Below are 22,064 nucleotides of genomic sequence, written 5' to 3' on the forward strand. Positions count from 1 at the left end.
CAAGTTTCTGAAGGGACATTATAATTGATACCTAAAATGGCTTCCTTTAAAACTAGTTCAAATAGTAAAGTTCAGCCAAAATTTTCTTGCCTCTCATAAAAACTTCGATTCAGTGTTTTATTTTCATTTTCGTTCATACATTCTCCCTAAAAGGACTGTAACTACTAGCAAGGTCAGCTCTGTTTACTATAAAACACTGACAAATAAGTATCTGAGAAGTCATTTATTGTCACATGTCTATCATCGACCTTTCAGAGAAGTCAAGGAAAATGACTTCTTTAGGATGCTCCAAAGTTGGAATAAAGTTTCAGTATTATTGAACTGTGTGTGCATCAGGAGAAATGTGATTGTGTTGTAGCCTATAAATACATTGCCAACTCTAACTATCGCTGAGACATCTCAGTCTAGAAAGTCAAATGCTGTATAGCATGTCACTTTCAAACTTCTCTCCCTAGTCCTAGGGAAATAGGGGAAGATTTTAAATGAAGTTATTTAAAGTAGATTCTGGTATACAGCCACCCACGTCCTCCTGAGTCAAATTTATCTGTTAGAATGTCTCCAGTCAATCTGACCACTTCAACCTGACAGGCAAGCCAACCAAATCAGCAATCAGCGGGCCAAAAAAGCTGTCAAAACCATTGCCTGAATTGGTGATTACATTTTGACTGACTTGAGCAGTCAAGTTAATCAAAATCATCAGACCAGGTTTCCCATGTATACAGTCTCAGGGTCTGCTGTTTCTGAGGTGTGTTCTGTTTATATATTTGAAGAGAGTTTTACTGAATTGCATTGTTTAGGAATAACAAGTTCAAGAAATTGTAAGCTGCTCACCTGACAATCGAGGCTCACATCACATTGGAGTGAGTCCACAATATCTACAAAGGGAGGAAAAGACCTATGGATTGTCTGTTATCTGTGGAAAGAAGGCACGGGGCAGGAGGTGAAGAAGAGAACTTGGGATCGCATATATGCACAGACAACCACATTTGTTAATTAGGACATTGATACATTGGCTTAATACTTTATTATATGAAAATAAAACCACCAAGAAAAATCCCGTGGTGGATGCGGGGAAAGTGATGCCACAGTTCTTAGTTATTCTCAATATGAGTAAGATCTTTTCAAAATGGAGTTAACCATGAAAATGTATAATTACTATATTTGCAAATGGAGGTGAAAGTGCATGATCCAACTGCTCATCGACAAAGGGCAATGTGGAAATGTATTCTAGCGCTTACAAAGCTGTGATGATAGATTGCAAGTTTTAGAATCAATGACCCAGCCTGACTCCACATGGAATGACAAACCATGTGGATTTGGACCATACATTACTTCCCAGGATGCATGTTCACTTAATGGCACAATGAATATTATACAACAACATAATTCTCAAATAATTCCCAAGCATGATCTAATCACAATCACTTAGTTTTGAAAAATTATCCAAATATTGGATGAAAGCTTGTATGCTACAGGAAGATGATCCAGCTCAAGTACACCATAATGTTGAAAGCCTCTTGTTCAAATAACATATTTTATTAAGTAGTGACATGCATAGCATATGCTGTTTAAGTGTAGTCCCATCAATAGTAAATTGTTCAATACATTGCAAATATCCAATAATAGCACTAATAAGCATAATGGCCAGCATTGCAAAATTGCTATTCTGAACAGGCATTAATTGATTGATAAGCATTATATTGGTTTCTCATTTGACAGCCATAAAACTCCTAGTAGATAGATCAAGTTTACAAATGAAGAATGCAGAATTCCATAAATAATACAACGTCAGAAAGCTGATTATGACAGAGGCAGTTTGGAAATCTAACCATCTTGCTTTAAAGCCTATGTTCCTTCTAACACATGTTTCTGAGAATGCATGATACTCTTAACAACAGCTTGCATTTCTGGTTACCCAGCAAAGAAAGAGTTGCTATTGCAGGTTTGGAACTTCCTCAAGAGGCAGATCTTACTTAGAAGGAACTGTCAGCAAACCATAGAAGCCAGATGATCTAACACCCACCGAACATGTGCAGAATACTGTTACTCTGCTTTCTAAATTGCCACATTAGCTTCCAAAACAATAAACCAGATAAACCTCAGATAAACCCCAGATAAACCCCACAGGACTTGGTGCTATAAAGGGTTTTAAAGACTAACTTAACCAGCAACCAAACACAAGGTACATGGTCTTGTCACATGATAATAACTCCAACATGAACAGGCAGAAAACAAGTGTTTATAGTACCAAAAATAATTCCATACTGTTTTCTTGGGTAATTTTTTCAATCCTCACAAGAGACAGTCATCTCAAACAAAAGTGTGTAAAAATCCTAAAGACTGGAGGAACAAGAATGAACTGAGCCACTGGAAGAACCTGGGCTTCGAGCTAAAACTCAACATTGGAGGGTATGATCTAATGTATGGGATTAACATCTCAGGAGACTTGCCCTGGGTCAGTCCATCGCTCTGTGATGCCTTATCCTCTAGATGGAAATAAAAACAGTGAACTCTTTTAAATGTGCCCTATGGTCTGATTAAAGATTGAAAAGGGCTCTAAAAATCCACAGCACTCCCAGGGAAAATGCTAAATATCATTATCATTATTGCACCAAACGCCATAATTTGGTCTCCTCAGACTCCCTTTTATGTAGATTCCATCAGACTCTGACTTTTGACTTTTCTCCTCTCTGACCAAATCTCCAATGACAAAGCAAAGGGAAATGTTGAGGCAATTAGTGGGAAATGGAAGCAATTAATTCCCCTTTTTTAGTGGAGACCTGGCCTCTGTGAACCAGTTTAACCAAAAATAATCAATGACCTTTCTCTGCCCAAACTGAAGCAAATCTACTTGATATTTGTCCCCGGTTATCCATCTACTGCTTCGACATTAATGAGTCTCTTCACTTTGCCCCTTTCTTTCATGAAATGCAGACATCTTTTTTGTCCCTTGTTACCTCTGCATCTGCTACTTTTGCAAATTGAATACAGTTAGAGGCCTCGTTATCCTTGCGTGAGACTTGGAAGCACTGTTAGGATAGCATTGATTCCCCCATCACTGAACTGTTTCCCCTCTCCTGCAATGAAGACGAGGGCTTGTCTCTAACAAATGAAGAGTTTAAGTACTGGGTAGACCCAGATCCATTCCAGTCCCACTACATTGCTCACTCATTAGCCGTCTTGAGAAAGTCAACTAGTCTTCAAATCATCATTTTCCCTTTAGAGGAATAGTAACAGTGCCACTTGCCTTTAGAGTATTGTCAGATTAAAATGTGACAGAGCTTGGGGATACTTTAGTACATAAAAAGCACACAATTAATGCATAATCAAGGTTTCCTATTATCACCTAAGAAGAAAACAACTATGGGAAACATGAGGAATAAAAAGAGGTAGTAGAGGACAGAGAGAAGAGAAAGAAGGAGGCAAGATGACAGGAGGAGACAGGAGAGAAGGAAAGAAAAGGTGTGGAGTGGGGAGAGAGATTTCACCTAATTTAACTGATTTAGGCATGTGTTAAAATTCATCAAAGAGGACTTCTGCTTGTGCAGGAGTGGTTAGTACTTGGCCCCTCTCTTTGGTTTCCCAATGAAAGAGTTTATATGGACTTCTCTACTTATTTTTTTTTACAAAGTTTCTCCTTTCCTTACAAATTTGTGAATGGCTGTATGATTTTTTTTGTTGCTGTGTAATTTGTTTCATTTTTATACACATCTAGAAAAGCATTGTGATACATCTCATTGGCTGTGTTTACTGGGATGGAGACATGTCAGTACAACCAACAGAACATAAATGAATTGGCAATACATTTTGGAGAACAGGGGAACAACATGTAATATCTTATGGAGTAAAAGCAAACTCACAGTTCCTTCCTAAAGTGTGCATGGCTACCCAATTCTCTCCTTCACTGTGCTCTGGATGTTTTATCCCAAAGCAGAGTTCCCTAAGAGGAGAACTACTTTCCTAGAAGACAGTATGAGGAGCTGCAGTAGTAGCTCCTTGTCAGATTCCATGCTATGAAAATGCTTCAGAAATGTGGAACTGAGACTTCAGAAGGAAGCAGGAAAAGAACTTCCTTTCATGCTCAGAGATAGATTTCTTGTCTCAGAGCTCTTTGTGTCCAAACCAAGTTTGACCTCTTAAGAAATCCATAGCTATTTTCAGGCACTAGAATGGACTTTAAGCTCCAACAGATTCCTTATCATTTACCCTTATACTGGAGCCCTGACCTTTACTCTCCATACCGAGCATTAATTCTTATAGTTTACACAAGCAGAAAGAGACTTATTCAAAGTCACATGGAAAATGAGTAACACTCTAAAACTGCTCATTTGACTTCCTATTTCCCTGTGTGTCCCATCAGCTCCACACCAGGCAACCACAGAGAAATCACTGAATCATGTGTTTGCTCGAACAACTTGCTGGAGAGCCGATGTCTGTCAACACAGAAATGACTCTTTCCGCACCAGGAAACGTCACTGCATAGCAATATCAATCCTCTTTCAAGACTCAGGGTCTCTCGTGTTCTCAGTAATGTGCTTTCTGATTACCAACAATACTCATATTTTCAGAATATGTTCCAAAGATATCAGTCAATATAGCTTTTTATAAAAAAAATTCATTCAATATATTCTGGTCATGTTTTTCCCTCTCTGAAGTCCTCCATGATCCTACCCACCTATCCATATACCCACTTATCAAACTCCATGCTCTTTCTTTCTCTCTTTAGAGAACAAACTAACATTTAAAAACATTGCAGAATTTAAAAAGGAAAAAAAAACCACAAGAAACACAAACACACACACACTCAACATGAAAACACAAAATCAGAAACTATAATATACAAGCAAAACACCTGTAAGACAAAAAAATAAAAATAAAAACAAAATAAAACTTACCCAAACGAAATAACATTATGAGGCAAAATGTCTACAAAAAACTATTGAGTTCACTTTGTGTTGACTATGTACTGCTTGGTCAAAGAGCCTAAAACTTGTGTAGTTAATACGTATGCCCAGTGAGAGCTGATTTGAAAGAGCTGGTTTTCCTGTTGCAAACAGATGTCAGCTGGGCAGACCTTCTTGTTGCAGGTAAGAAATCATGTCTGCTTCCCTATCTCAGCTCTGGGACCTCAAATGGGTTAAAGCAGACTTAAGAGCATTCTATAAACAAAAATACACAGCTAACCATTGCAGTCTTCTAATCTTTCTAGCTGACTAGAGCCAAAGAGCTTAAGCAAATACTCATGCTGATGTGTCAGCTCAAACTACTTCTAGATTTCTATCAAAATCCTCCAAGTCTTAAGATAAACAGAGCTTTTCAAGGTCTGTCTCCCCTTTATCTCTCCATACCTCCTTCTTGCTATTTCTCACAATGGCCCCAAGCTCTAAAGGAAACCACCGTGCGCTAAATGTTTGCTCTAAGTCTTTTCTCCCATTGTTCAGCTATCTAGAGAATAGGGAATTATTGTTCAAGGCACCCTTCCTCCCTCATCTTTCAATGATCTTCTCACACCCCTATACATTTTAATATAACATGTTTTTTATTTATGTTATATTATGGGAACACCTACATTGCTCATGGGCAGATGCCATCACCATTCTTAGCTTAACTTAACTGGCGTGGTCTTTAGCTTCTTCAGAGGATGGTGTCATTGGTGAACACATTTTGCAGGCCCATTGACAAGTTTCTCTCTGCTCAGTTTAAGAGAAGATATGTTCCAGACTTCCCAAACATTTCATAAGGAAGTTTGGCAAGAAATTCTCCAAAGCTTATAAGCAATGGTTATTTTCCGTTAGAAAGAAGAAAGATGGAAAGGGCAGGAAGAAAGACACTGGTGCTTTAAATTTTGAGAATACTGAAGAAGATGTAAAAGGTTTGTATGAGCTTAGAAAAAAATACTATGGTGTGTGCAGTTTTAATAGAAAGCACAAATCATCCTTTGCCGGAAAATTGCCGGCAAATTATAATTGTAGAGGAGGGAAAGTAGTTTTTCAAATTGGAGAGAAGCATCTGAGAGTGTATCAAAGGGTCGGATGTCTGATCACTAAAAGTTATTAAGGAGAAATCTAGATTCAAAGTTTAAAATTTGGTAGTTTAAATGCTCCCTGCTAGCTGTTGGCAAGACACAGTCCAGTGTGTTCAAATGCATTTGCATCTGCAGAGCCTTTAAGAGAAGATGTGAGTACTACCACCTGGCTATACACAGAGCCAGCATCCCAGGTCCGGATGTAGACCTTTGTGTAAAACTGCTCAGAACAGAATTATGTAGAAAGTCCTGGTTTACCTTTTTATTTGGGTCTACATACTATGAAAATCAAATATGTATTCACCTGCACACTGTCTTCTAAGTATTAGAAGCATGTTTGTGTTAGAAAGAAGTATAAGAGGGAGTAAAAGGCAAGATAGGTGTGTCAAGGGAATTAATTAGAACATAAACATAATGTCTTTTTAGGCAAACTAAAAAATGGTTCAATAAATACAATAGATAATTAAAAAAACAGATAACACAGAGATAATTTAAAAACACCCAGAGACTGCTCTACCTGGGGATTCATCTGTAAACAGTCACCAAACCCCAATACTATTATGGATGGCAAGAAGTGCATACCAAAAGGAGCATGTCATGGTTGTCTCTGGAGGGGCCCTGCCAAAGCCTTACACACACAGAGGCAGATGCTAGCAGCCAACCATTGGACTGGACGTGTGGTCTCCAATGGAGGAGCTAGAGGGTGGTCCGGAGGAGCTGAAGGTTTTACAGCCCCATAGGAAGAGCAAGGCTATTGGTCACCCAGATGTCCCAGGACTCCCAGGGACAAAATCATCAACCAAGGGGTATACACTGTTCCAGCCAAAAATGTGACAGAGGAATGCCTTGTCTGGCATTAGTGGGAGGAGTGGTCCTTGGTCCACTGAAGGCTCAATAGATGCCCCAACAAAGGGAAATCTAGGGGGATAGGTGAAAGTGGGTCTGGTGGAGGGGCGTATACTTGGAGGCAGGGGTGGGAAGAGGGGGTGGGGTTTTTCGGGGAGGGGGGAAACCAGGAAAGGTTTCTCCATTTGAAATGTAAATGAAGATCATATTCAAGAAAACAAAACAAATAAAAAATTAAAAAATAAAAAATAAAAAACTTTCAAGGAAACCCAGAAGGACTTGAGAGCATGGGAACCTGTCAGAAGTGCACCTCTAGCATCTTGAATACCTTTCATTAACTCAACTCTAATGTTTACCACAAATTCTCACCTCTTCTTTTAAGCTTAAAAAGATAACAGAAAAAAGGTGCAGCTTAATGGGTCTCAATATGCTGTTTTCTCTGGGAACAACTGATATTGTTATCAATATATATATATTGATAAGATGTTTTCCTCCAGGAATATTTTTTAGCCTTTGGATAGGGACTCACTTTCTCCCATGTTATCCTGGATCCTGAGCTCATGATCTTCCCACCTCTGGTGCCCATGTAAGGATCACAAGCATTCACCACTACGCCAAGCAACCAACCTATTTTTAACACTGGTCTCTTGAGGAAATTGCACAATACCCTTTTACCTCTGCAGTGCTTGCCTTTCCCTATTTTCTTAATTTATAATACAAATCACCTCCACTCTTAGATTTGTTTTAGTTTGAAATGGTCAGGGCTTTCCATGCCACAAAGAATCCAATTTCACAGAATCACAGCTAGCATCTTCTCACCCGAGCTGGGGAAGGGTGGGAAGGCAAAAATGCTAAGACATCTCCAAACACCTGCAGCCCATCTTCACAGAGTCCTGGATTGAAACTGGGGTCTGTCAAAGGAACACTTTATAGAATCTTCACTCTTCACTGTGCCACTCTCTCTGTTCTCTCCTACCAGTCCTCTATTCCCCTGTCTTCATTGCTTTTGTGATTTCTGTGCCTCTGTCATCCTACTGCTTTATATCTTGAACTCCTCTGCTGGGTCACAATATATACTACACATGAAACTGGAGTAGATTTTGCTATCTACAGTAGCATTACTTGCTGCCAAGCACGTGTTCCTATCAATGTGACATTCGCAAACAACAGTGTGACAAACACAATTCATTTGTACACTTGGCCCTTTTTTGAATCTGCCCAACCTACATGTCTTATTCTGGTGTTGTCTTGGTCGTTTTTTAACTGTAAGAGTTGAGCGCCCAGAGAAATCTGCAATGGTGAGCTGACTTGAGATAGTTTTAGTTGCACACCGATGGACAAAGCATGAACTTACAGGATTTGCACAGATATTATGTAATTATCCACACGGCTGTTCGAAACAGCTTCCATCTGTGTATTCAAGCCATTGTGGAAGGACTCTGTTCTTTCATTTCTGCCTTCCTTTTGCCTTTCTGACTATTCAAGCCACTAATTGAATAACTATTATTAAAATTATTATAAATATAATATAATAACTGTCAGAGGGAGGACCAAAAGGGGGCAATGACTGGACTGTAAAATAATAATAATAATAATAATAATAATAATAATAATAGAAGTAGTAGTAGTAGTAGTAATATTTCCTCATCCCATTCCGATGCTCCCCTATCTCCAAGAAGATGTCACCCCACTGACTGGCCTAGCCACTCCCTGGGCCCTCAAGTCTCTCCAAGGTTAGAGCAGGCAGTCCTCTGCTGTGTCAGGGCCCTCAGACCAGCTCCTGTATGCTGTCTGGTTGGTGTCTCAGTGTCTGAGAGATCTCAGGCGTCTGGGTTAGTTGAAACTGCTGGTCTTCCTATGTGGTTGCCCTCCTCCTCAGCTTCTTCCAGCCTTTCCCTAATTCTACCACAGGGGTCCCCAACTTCAGTCCAGTGGTTGGGTATAAGTATCTGACTCTGTCTCAGTCAGCTGTCAAGCTACTGTTTTTAAGAATGATTTTCTACTTCTACTATGCAAATCACTGCAATTTCTGAAAAGTGTACTTGCTTTCATTTGACATTGTATACAAACACCTTGCAAAGTATCTTGTCTAGTGAGAATTTAAATGCTCATGTCTAAGACATTAAGTTGAGTTAATGTCTAAGGAACTTGTTTTGCTTTTGACATCAATTCCATGTTTCAGTTCAGCAAACTCTACTCATCCACTAAACTATTCTACTGCTTCACAAAGAAGACAAAGCGGACAAAGTAATGAAACAATGTGAAGATATGTATTCCACTGAGTATATAGCTTTAAAAGTTTCTTTAACTCCTCAAGTATAAACTTCAAGTTTGACCTATTTAAGGTTGCTTCCACCAAATATGAGAAAGGTTTAATTCAAAAGCTACTTGAAAGTGTCTAGCCACAATCCATTTGATGTAAGATGCAAGTGAAGCACCCTTCTTATATGATCTTGCTGAACTCTCCATTCTGTTTTGGATTGCTTTGTTGACATAGCCTTTAAACGGGGAAAAATTGTCAAGTGCACTGAAAACTATCACTAAATGAGGCTTCTAGCAAATAGATTACCAATGAACTACTCAAGCAAAATTAAATATTACCTCAGGTTCATTATTGTTCCCCAAATGTCTATTTCTAATGAAATGAGACAGTATTGATAATATAGAATAACCACAGAAACAAATATATGTGAATATACATATTTATAACACTCTTATATTTATATTTGTGCAAATATAGTAAACTAACTCTGGCCCTAATTTTTAGGACCTTGGTTCAATTTAAGCTTATTACTTTAAAAGTTACTGGTTTAGTATACTTGAACTATCCACATGAACAAAAAAGTATAGTATAGCCTAATCCTGGGGAAAGAAAGTGTGCTAAAATCTTGTTTGGAGTTATTATCTGGGAAGAACAAAATTTATATATTCTTATTTTTAAAAAGAAATAAAACAGACGTTTTTAGAATGTAAATAGAAATTAACATTTACCCATAAAATAGCATATGATGCAACAAAATGTTCAATTATATTCCAATTTAGTAAATATCTGAAAACATTAAACTAGAAGAAATCCCCTAGGTTATTACAAACTAAAACAGTGATTACTATATCTTGATTGAAATAGAAATTAATAGCATTCCAGTTATATCTCATCTACCTTATAGCAAATCATAGGTTGGCTGTTCTAAGATCCTGATACCTGGTTATCATGCAAGATGAAACCATAATTACAAGAGAGCTATTCATATTATCAAGGCAAAACAGGTATTGATTGAACTTGTCTTCATATTTATGTAAAGCACAGAAAAATTAACCTTCCGGTTTGGTTACCTACCAGCACTGATTGGATTCTAGCTGTGTCATCACGGCTACAAACAGCTCCACATTACAGTCCCTCGTCCCATAACCTAAGCACAGAAGTCAAGGGTCTGTTCACGAGGAATAAATGATTTGAACGGCTTGGAATCCACTTAGTTGAGGAAGGAGAAAAGAGAAGTCACCCATTAGGGCATTTCCTGAACTCTGGTTGGAATTTCAGTTAAGGAAGAAGAAATGACACAGCAGTTTCAAGTTAAGGCGACTTCCTTTCTTTATCAGAAATATGCTACTAATTTGAGAAACAGCATTCCAGCAGAACTCCTCCACCATGGTGTGGCTACAGTAAAAATTCTCTCATTGATGCCCTTATTGACCCGTAATACACATTTTTCCGGAGAATTTACAATGGCAATATGTGGTTATTAGCCCAGTGGACTAAGACCCCACAGTTATTGCAACACATTCTGCTTTACAAGTAAGTTTCTTCAGAACACGGGCCTTGCCCCCTTTTCAGTTAGGAATTACACTTTGACTTAGAATAGATGTTGTTTGAGCTTTTGCTTTAAGACTATTTCCTGAATTTTACATCCTGCAAGTTTTCTTACTTCCCAATTTGTTCTCAGAGCCTTCATAATACCTTAAACATTGACCAAGAATAATTGGTCTTCCCAAGTTGATTAGACAGAAATATATAATTGAACTTTTGATATATATGTGTCTTTGTTTGTATGTGTACATATATAGTATTATAAATATATATACACTATATATTTCTATACATTATATATTTATGATATATTATACTTTTGATATATATGTGTGTTTGTGTGTACATATATGGTATATATAAAAATATATACACTATATATATTTCTATATACTATATATTTATATTATATTATAACATACATAGTATATACTACATATAATATAACTATACTATATAATACATATAAAATAAAGCAAATAGCTTTCCTCTTGACCCTTAAAGCTGCCTCCCAAATAAGTTATCATCTTCCTTCCTTCCTTCCTTCCTTCCTTCCTTCCTTCCTTCCTTCCTTCCTTTCTTTCTTTCTTTCTTTCTTTCCTCTTTCTTTCTTGATTTTATTGATGATGTCAGGGGCTAAAATAGGAGCTTTTATCCAGAATCACAGATAACTCTACTAAGAACCCATTTTAGGAGCAAGTATACTTGTCTAATTTTCCAAACAAAACACAAATGTTTTCTGTACCAGAATTTGATATGCTCTTCCTGTAAAGCACATAATAAGCATTTTGTACTTTTGGTGGTGCGAACTATTAGTGGCTTCCCAGTTCTGTGGCATATGTACAGAGTTCACAAATGGATGCCTGCAGTAGCACCTCTATTTGCTTGTCCCCATTTGGAAGCTCCAGAAAAGTCTGTGCGCACTGCCTGTGAATTCCACATTTTATGTTTGCTCTTAAATCCATTCTAGTCAAGCTCTCAAAAAACTACTCAACTAGACTTATCAATATTACTACTGGAAATAATTTTTCAGTTCCAAGATATATTCCATATCAACAGCATGTGCTTAGTAAGCCTTTAACGTCTTCTTCCATTTGTATCAATGAACACTAATACTAGGCCTCACTGCCTTCATTTTCATGAGTCTTTACGGTACTAAATAATTAGGTGTTCAGGTGTCCTCTTCTGTTTTCTTCTCTTTTCTCTGAATACTAAAATTGAAATGCATGCAGGTTCCTCTAACCTTCTGGACTACTCACCTTGACTCTGACAAAACCTTTGCATGCTGGAAAACAAGCTGACATCCATTAAGGTACAGGCTTTTGCTGTCTTTCAAGTCTCAGATGTTCTCCAAGAGCTTATGTGCTAAGAGTTTAGTGCCTCAGAAAAGGGGAAATCATTTGAAATATAAATAAAAGATATATGGAATTTAAAAAAAAAGAAAATTATGGAAACTTGAAGAAGCAGGACTCACTGGAAGGACTTTCGCTACTGGGGACAACTTTGGCGGTCCTTGTGTGTTTTCCTTCTGGCCTTGAGGTGAGCAGATTGCTTCTGGCAGCCATTCTTCCCACAAGGCACCTTACAAGTCCCAAAGTAGTAAGTCAACTCACTGTGAACTGAAAGGTTTTAGAAATGTGATCCCAAACATGTTTTTTTCTCCGAACTTGATGTTTCTTCATGTATTTCTTTCAAAGTAAAAAAAGGAAGTAAAGATCAAACATCAGCCCAGGTACTGTGACTCCTCAGAATAAGTCTTGCACATGGTAGACAGAATGAATTAAAACAATTCAAAGTTCTTTACTTTTGGCTACGTATTAAAAAGTGTGTAATTCCTAATATATTCATTTATTTATTATATTGTCTTCTGTATATCATAGAGAAGCTGCACCCATGGAGTTTCAAAAATATGGTTGCCTAAACAAGACCTGTGTAATGACGACACCAGATGAAATGCCACTGTGCATGAAAGAAATCTCACAAGGCCCTACTCCCAGATGAAGAAATGCAGGCAGGTAATGACAGCAAAAAATGAAAAAAAATCAATGTTCTTTATGGATGAGTCTCCTGATAAGCTTATCCAATCCCAGTCAGCACTCAATAACTACACATATACACAAAACTAAACAGATTCAATAGGCTGTGTTTATACAGCCATGTGTAAGAATAATTAAAGAAAAGGTCATGAATTTGAAGAGAGTGGCATGGAATAAAATGGAAAACAGAGAGGGAGAGTAGAGATGATTTAAGTTTAATATGGAAAGAAGCTAAGTAGCAAGGAGGGCCCAAGTGGGGAATCCTTGACTCTCACTGAGAAGGGGAAATAGATTAGATATGTGGAGATAGAGGGAGGGGAAAGAATGGGGGAGGGTTGAGATGGTAACAGGAGGAATGAGGCTGGGGAAGGACAGAGGGAGAGAGTATTGGGAGATACAACTGGATTGGGGTTTGGGGCACCTCTGGCACAGCTAGAAACCAAGGACAATGGAAATTCCCAAGAATCTATGAGGGTGACATTAGCTAAAACTCCTAGCAATAGGGGATATGGAGCCTGAACTCACCATCTTCTCTAACCATGCAAGACTTCCAATGAAGAGATTGAGACACCAACCCAACCATAAAACCTTAGACCCACAATTTCTCCTGCATTCAAGATAAAGGGGTAAAAATGGAGCAGAATTTGACAGAAGAGCCAACCAATGACACAGCCAGATGGACACCCATGCTGGGAGAGAGAGCTGAATCGTGACACTATTAATGATATTCTGCTCTGCTTACAGAAAGGAGCCTAGCATAACTGTCATCAGAGGGGCTTCACCCAGCAACCAAAGCAGAGACCTACAGCCAAATATTAAGTGGGGCTTGGAGAATCCTGTAAAGGAGGGGAAGGGAGGATTAGAGGAGCCAGAGCAGTCAAGGTTTTCACAAGAAAACCTACAGAATCAATTATTCTGGGCCCATAAGTGCTCATAGAGACTGAACTGCCAACGAGAGAGTATGCATGGAATGGACCTGGGCTCTCTGCACACCCATAACAGTTGTGTAGCTGGATCTTCATGTGGGATTTTAAAGTGGGGACAGAGGTTGGTTCTAACTCTGCTATCTGCCTTTGTATCTCCTTCCCTTAACTGGGGCTGCCTCCTCTATCCTCAGTAGGAGATGCAGATGTTCCTAGTCTATTATTATCATTTATTATTATTATTATTATTATTATTGCTGCTGCTGCTGCTGCTGTTGTTGTTGTTGTCTTAGTCAGGGTTTCTATTCCTGCACAAACATCATGACCAAGAAGCAAGTTGGGGAGGAAAGGGTTTATTGAGCTTACACTTCCACACTGCAGTTCATCACTAAAGGAAGTCAGGACAGGAACTCAAGCAGGTCAGGAAGCAGCAGCTGATGCAGAAGCCATGGAGGGATGTTTCTTACTGGCTTGCTTCCCCTGGCTTGCTCAGCCTGCTCTCTTATAGAACCCAAGAGCACCAGCCCAGGGATGGTACTACCCACAAGGGGCCCTCCCCACTTGATCACTAATTGAGAAAATGCCCCACAGCTGGATCTCATGGAGGCACTTCCCCAACTGAAGCTCCTTTCTCTGTGATAACTTCAACCTGTATCAAGTTGACACACAAAACAACAATAATAATAATAATAATTATTACTATTATTAATTTAAAATCTCTATAGCATCCCCTCCCTCCTTGCCTCCCAATCATCCCGCACATGCCTTTCTTCCCTTATTCACTCTCCTTCTCAAGTAAGAGGAGAGTGCTGCCCCCACCATGGGTAACAACCTGCAGTGGAGCATCCTCTCCTATTAAGGCCAGACAAGGCAACCCAGCCAGGGGAAGGGGATCCACAGGCAGAGAACAAAGTCTGAGACAGACTCTGTTTCAATTGTTAGGGGATCCAAGCATGAAGACCAAGCTGCACATCTGCTACAAATATGTAGGGGATCTAGGTACAGCACATGTATGCTCTTTGCTTGGCTCTTTAGTTTCTGTAAGACCGTGTGGGCCCAGGTGAGTTTACTATGAAGACCTTCTTGTGGAGTCCCTGTTTCCTCTGGCTCCATCAATTCTTACCCCCAACTCTGCCACACGTCCCACGGAGCTCCCCCCAATGGTTGCTGTGCGTCTCTGCACCTGTTCCCATCAGCTGCTGGATGAAGCCTCTCAGAAGACAGTCATGCTAGGTTCCTGTCTGCAAGTATAGCAGAGTTATATTGCCATTAATATAACTGACATTTGGCTCTCTCCCATGGCGTGGGTCTCAAGTTGGCCAGTCATCAGCTGGCTTTTCCCTCGATCCTTGCTTCATCCTTATCCCTGCACATCTTTCAGGCAGGAGGCTAGATTAACTGTCTACTGAGAGGCTTCATCCAGAAGGCGATGCTCCTAGTCTTAGTGCAACTTGATAGGCCAAGGCTGGTTGATATCCATCGGAAGCTTCCCATGGAGAGGAGAGGCTGATGGGGCAGGAGGGAAGGTGAGAGGGTGGGACGGGAGGAGAGAAAGGAGGGGCAGCTGAGAGAGCTGGAAGTAAGACTATATTTTATTCATGATAGTTTATAGTAGCTTGCTATATATGGGACAATATGTGTATAAAGACCAACTGTTTTTTACCTTCCAACAACACTAAGTTGATTTTTAAGGAAAAATCACTTGTGGTGTCAATTAGTTCATGAAGATAAAGTAAGAAAATATATGAAATAGGAAAATAAAATTGATGCTAGGAGATTATTTTTTTATACCTGATCCTTAGGAAAGGCAGAGAACTTTGAGGTGAGAAATGAAAAGAAAGGGTGTAGTTTTCAGTGGCCATGAAGGCAAAGAGCAGTAATAATGTTTAATTTAAGAATATTAATAAATTATATAGAAAAGTTTCTGGTTGTCATGTGACAGCTACCAAATATTGTAAATGGATTTTGAAAGTATTTTTACTAAAAATGTCCTATTTTAAACCTTCAAAATTAGAAAAAAGATTGCACTGGTTTGCATTTCCCTGATGACTACGGATGCTGAACACTTTAGGTGCGTCTCAGCCATTCGATATTCCTCAAGTGAAAATGTCTTTGTTTAGCTCTGTACCCCATTTTTAACAGGGTTATTTGGCTCTCTGGAGTCTATCTTCTTGAGTTCTTTGTAAATCTTGGATATTAGCCCTCTGTTGGATGTAGGATTGGTAAAATCTTTTCCAAATTTGTTGGTTGCTGCCCTGAGATTTCACCTCACACCACTCAGAATGGCTAAGATCAAAAACTGAGGAGAAAGCAGGTGCTGGCAAGGATGTGGAGAAAGAGGAACACTCCTCCACTGCTGGTGGGGTTGCAAGCTGGTACAACCACTCTGGAAATCAGTCTGGAGGTTCCTCAGAAAACTGGGCATGACACTTCCAGAGGACCCTGCTATACCTCTCCTGGGCATATACCCAAAGGATTCCCCGGCATGCAATAAGGACACATGCTCCACTATGTTCATAGCAGCCCTATGCACATAAGAACCAGAAGCTGGAAAGAACCTGGATATCCCTCAACAAAGGAATGGATACAGAAAATATGGTATATTTACACTATGGAATACTACTCAGCTATTAAAAAAAATGAATTCATGAAATTCTTAGGCAAGTGGGTCAAACTGGAAAATGTCTACCTAAGTGAGGCAACCCAATCACAAAAACCCACACATAGTATGCATTCACTGATAAGCAGATATTAGTCCAGAAGCTCAGAATACCCAAGAAACAATTTATATATCAAATGATGTCCAAGAAGAAGGAAGGAGAGGGCCCTGGTCCTGGAAAGGCTCCGTGCAGCAGTGTAGGGGAATACCAGGATGGGGAAATGGGAATGTGTTGATTTGAGAACAGGGGGAGGGAAGCGGGTCTATGGGACTTCCGATGAGTGGGGATTCAGGAAAGGGGATATCATTTGAAATGTAAATAAAGAATATATAGAATAAAATAAAATTGCACGGCCAAAAAAAAAAAAAAAGAAAGAAAAAGAAAGAAAAAGAAAGAAAGAAAGAAAGAAAGAAAGAAAGAAAGAAAGAAAGAAAGAAAGAAAGAAAGAAAAGAAAAAAAAGATTGTATTCCCTGTTACTTCAGATTACTTCACTGAACTCTCAAAAGTCAATGGTCCTTGGGCAAGAAAAGTCCTGTTAGTGACAGTTGATTTTGCTCATGGAATATGATTATACCCATAAGACCTCTAGTGTGTGTGTGTGGGGGGGGGTGGGTGGGTGTGTGTGTGTGCACGTGCTAGTTATTCATTTCCACTACTTAGTGGTATAATTATTTTATTGAAAAGCTGAAATATAAAGCACTGAAGAGAGTTATTTAAAAATCTCCTAAATAGTTAAAGCAAAGGAAAAGATGAAACTCATAACACAAAATCTAAAATCAATATGAACACAGAAAACAATCCAAAAATTAAAATGCAATAGGTAGAACTGTTTGCTTCATATTACTAGTAAATAGAAGCTATATCTAGAAAGATTAATTTTATATGTAAGAGCAATGGCAAAAATAAAAATATCATCCTAAACTTTGACTCCATTGGGTCTTTGGAGAAGAGCAGAAGTTAGAAAATTTAAATCCCCTTTTTATATGTATTATGGCCAAATGTTGCCTGGATAAGATAAACAGTAAATTAAAAATCTGATCTTAGGTCCAGTATAAGTAAACTATGAATACTAGTAAGGAAGTTATTTAAACATTTAAAATATCTTTAAAACTGCACTAATATTTTCTCTATCCAATTGATGATGTGCTTGACTAGAAATGTTTTCTACAGAAACGCTACCAACCATCTGACCCATGCTTGTACTGTAGAATTTCAGATCTGAGAAATTTTCATTTCTAAATACTTTTCATCCATGAAAATGAAATTTGGAAATATCAATCCCTTGGTGTCTCCTCAACTTCAGCAGAAGTGTATACACACACCATTGTTCCATCGATAGCAGAAAGAAAAAAATATCCACTCAAAATAAACTAATGACTTTCTGTCCCCAACAACTCAGTTTTGAAGAACAAGAGTCTAGAAACCCTTATGGCATAAATATAAATTAATTTTCTGTAATACTAAGGATGCTAAGATTTCTCTAGAGCTTATATTTAATTGTAACATGCACTAGAGTATTAAACAAAAACGAAGTCCAACTAAAAATTTTGAAAAAGACAAAATTAGTCCTCACCAATCAATCTCTGTGTACTTTTTCCTGTTTCCTGACAGGTGCTATGGTCCCTTATTATCTCTTCATTTTTCCTGCTATCCAAAACCATTTTTAGAAAATACTTAGATTCATTGCATACCTTATTCACTAGCGAATAAATGACTGATAAGAATTAAAATATACTTCCTCCCAAAGACTTTAAAATTTGAAGTTAATAAGACCTCAGTGAAGAGAAGTGTCATTTACAAAAGTCATCAAATTTAAAAAAATAAATCTCATGCAGCCTCCCATATCTATTCTGAGTATAGTAGGTGAAGAATTGATAACATGTTATTTGTAAGATAAATAAAAGTGTATATTGCTTCTTGGCAATATTAGCGTGTTCCAATTGAGATGGTATCTCTCGTGATTGACACTGCAGTTCCCTAGACATTAAAAAATTGACAAGTCTCTACAGTCCTTTGCTATTGAACAAGTATTCCCTGGCAGACAAAATAGGATGGAATATACTGGCATAACAACTTCAAATATTGCTTTAAAAGTGTGTGTGTGTGTGTGTGTGTGTGTATGTATGTATATATGTATGCATGTATGCAAAACAGTGGAGAAGCTTTGCTCCATCTGGACACTTAAGAACATACAATGACAGACACTCATCTCCAAATATGATTTTAGCACAATCGAGTAGAACATAGAATGTGGAGAAAAATTAGCATTTTTTGAAGATTTTGTAGAAGTGATAGTCACCATTTCTGTTCGTCATTTTTTATTCAAAGCTACCAATGGTCCCACCTGCTTCTAAAAAAGTGAGCATGCAACTCTAACACAGCTAAGAAGACAGAAGTTGATTCACTTGGAACGGTGGCTATGACAATCTGACTTATCCCCAAGAATTAGATTTTTAGCAAAACACAGCTCTTCCATATTGTCATATAATGAACAAACTTAAGCCATCAAATAGACTATAAGCGTTTTATCATCTCATTCAGTAACTAAAAATAAGAGATAAGGGGAAGAGATCAGAGAAGCGTAACAGAAGGAAGGAAGAAGCAGAGAGCCAAATGCTTGAAAGTGAGGGTAGCATCAACTGAAGATCCAACTGTAGTTAAGAACGCTAATACATGTGTGTATTTCAGAGGAGTATGAAAATGAGCCAGAATGGAACTGAAGATATTTCTCAGTGGTTAAGAGCACTGACTAAATTTTATATGCTTCTTTTAAATATATATTCCATTCTCAGAATACAAATCTACCATGACCACCTGCACAAAATCTTCACCAAAAGGAAACATGAAAGTAGGAAGGAAACTAGTTTAGGAAAGTATGATTCTTTGGAACTGATGAAATAAGAAAGAGAAATGTGGGTATGGAGTGATTACAATAAAATCCATACATGGACAATATTGCCAAAAAAAGAACAAATTATAAAAACTATTATAGACAAGATTGCACAGGCTGTGATGTCTTCTTTGGGTTCCTGGGTCAATGACATAGACACTGGAAAAGGCAAATATGTGGTCACAACCCGCAATACAGGGATCATCCATGAAAAGCTGTCTTTGTCTGTCTGCTTCAGCTCCCCAGCTCTCTAATTCACACCAAGGTCAGGCTCTGTTGTTTAACCAAAGACTGTCATTCTCTACACGCCTTGGAACTTGGAGAGTGTTGAAACCCTTACACTGTGTGGTAAAAGAATAAATACTGTATTCCCTTCTGTTTGAACAGAGTTAAAATAGAAAACAAAAATACATACTTCTATAGCAGAGGAAATTTTAAGGGGATTCCATTTATATTTGGCAGACGATTTTATCAAAAGAATAAAAACACAACGTTATCATAATATTCATTCTGGTTTCAAGCCAGTAGAACTCATGTATTGAGTGCAAGGAACTTTCCTTTGCATGGGCTACAAAATCAATTGGTTCAAAAAACAAACTTTACAGGTTATAAAATTAGGATATTGGAGAATTAGACCGCTTGAAGAACTTCCACTTTAAATAAGAGAAAACTTACTATTTGTGGTAACTTTGATCGAGCATATGGAAAGACCTAACAAGCCATGGTATGTTCATAAAAGATTTTTTTTTGTTTTTGCATCTAGTCCTTGCTAAGCCTATGGCACAGGCTTTGCATTCTTCATGATGTTTCTGTACTGTGAGTGCAATCCCAGAAACAAAGATGCAAGCACCTGTGGACCCTGGACCCTGTGCAATCAGTTTTGCTGTTGATGACTCTGACCCCTCCAAGGCACTACAACATGAGGCAGCTCGAAAAAATAAAGGATAAGAGACACCCCTCTCCCTCATAATTCACTGACCTAAAAAAAATGGTCCCCTTCTGCTGCAGGCACAAAGCTACCAGTCTGGAGAAAATGAGAACAGGTACAACAGAGAAGGGACAAAGGTGGGAATAAAGCATAGTAACTTTCATTCTCAGGGGTAGAGAATGGGGTGGACATATCAGATAGAGCTTTTAGATGTCTAAGTCATCAGTTCACATAGGACAGGAAGAGAAGTGAAAATGACATTTTAGCACAATGGGAAAAGTGTAATCCCACAGGTACCACCGAGAGCTGGCGGAATGGCACGCTTTCCCAGAATAGAGCTGTGGAGGAACGTTCTTAGCTTCAAACACATATAACGCAGCATAAGCATTGGAAGCGCTGCATTATATATACGAGATGAGGAGGCAACTAAATAGGCTACGTTGACTTAGAGAGACACAGCGTCCCTGACTATGGCCAAATGTTGAAACAAAGAGGAGGAGTATGAAGTAGGCAACCTTCCACATTCGTAATGGATTAGCAGTCTTTGGCTAGTGCCTTCAATTCTGAACAGGATATGTTTAACAGAAGGCCAGTTTTAGGGTTAAAATAGACAAATTTGAGTTCATGGGTGATTTGCTAACAGTTTAGCCCAATAGAGATGTTAAACTTAGTTTGGGATATAATAAATAACCTCCAATGGCTTGTTATTACACATAATCCCCAGAGAGGACCTGGAAGCTAAAAACTAAACATTTTTTAAGCAGTCACAGTCATCAAGCAGAATGTGGAGCTCATTCATGAGTGGGGTGACAGAGAAATGAATCAGAGTAAGTCAATATCTAGGTCAATATGATTCGCCTCTTTCTAAATTCCATTAAAAATCTCATTAATTCAGTAGCACACTGCTGAACAAACCTCAAAATTATAAAGTTGAATGACGTATTTGGACTTGTTTTAAAGCTAATTGTTCATATTTTCTGGAACTATAAAATAAAATTTCCTTACATTGAGAAAGAGACAGCTACAATGTGGGAGAGAATTGATTATAAATAGAGGTATTCGTGTTGCTAAAACTTGAATATTTTTACTCGTTAATTCAAACTGCCTTGACTTCTCATGTTTATGCAAAACAGATTTTTTTGAGGAAAAAAAAAGAAAGGTACTGTAACATCAGAGGAAATCATCAAAGAACTACTGGTAACATCTTAAGGCTTTTATCAAAGTAGTGAGGGAATGCATTAAAGCAACAATATCTGGAGCTCGCATGTGAAGGGACTGCTAAGTTTAATAGCGTATCCTATGAACATATGTGGATATAATGATTTTTCTGTAAGAATACTCCTGTCCAAAGAATTTTTTTCTAAATAAAGGAACACAATTCAAGGGAATTCAAGACAATTCAAGGGAAAAAACACCAATATTTCATTAATAATAGATGTTTCACACCACACAAAAAAAGGGCTAAAGTTTTTTTTTAAAAAAAAAATATAGCCACTGTAAGTGAAGCTTATTATGAATGACAATAAGCCTATGAACAAGGAAACAGTGTATTAAAACATAAAACTGCTAAATTTAGCAATCATATATTTGTATTTTAAGTGTAAATAAAAGGACTTTTCTGCAAATTTTACTAAGCAAGCTATGATTGATTGATGAGTTATCTATTTCCATTCATCAAAATGGATCAAAATAAACTTTCTTATTCTCAGTGGAAACAATGATACATATCTGCTGTACTCAAGGAAATCAAACAGCCAAGAATTATTGAGCTTTTGGATTAAGGAAGCAGGACCTGAATATAGAAGTAGTTAGTGACTGTGTGGAGTGAGACCTTACTAGGTAATGTCAAGTTTTTTCTGTGAGTGTGAGCCTCAGAGTCAGTAGGATCCAATTGCTGGGGCCCTCAAGCTGCCCTGTAATACAGTTATTTCCTTCACATCAAAGAGA

General features: G+C 38.1%; 2 protein-coding genes across 2 annotated transcripts in view; one reads left to right on the plus strand and one right to left on the minus strand.

Annotated features, from left to right (window-relative positions):
* Tfec (transcription factor EC) overlaps positions 1-10,388 on the minus strand; it is a 68,795-nt gene extending 58,407 nt beyond the window's left edge. The window contains exon 1 of the mRNA XM_052173259.1: positions 10,209-10,388. The gene's annotated coding sequence lies outside the window, so the exon portion shown is untranslated. The remainder of the gene's footprint in view (positions 1-10,208) is intronic.
* Tes (testin LIM domain protein) overlaps positions 1-22,064 on the plus strand; it is a 295,208-nt gene that overhangs the window by 64,234 nt on the left and 208,910 nt on the right. The gene's annotated exons all lie outside the window — the stretch shown is intronic.

Source organism: Apodemus sylvaticus, chromosome 2, assembly GCF_947179515.1.
Source record: "Apodemus sylvaticus chromosome 2, mApoSyl1.1, whole genome shotgun sequence".
In the NCBI taxonomy this organism is placed as follows: Eukaryota; Metazoa; Chordata; class Mammalia; order Rodentia; family Muridae; genus Apodemus; species Apodemus sylvaticus.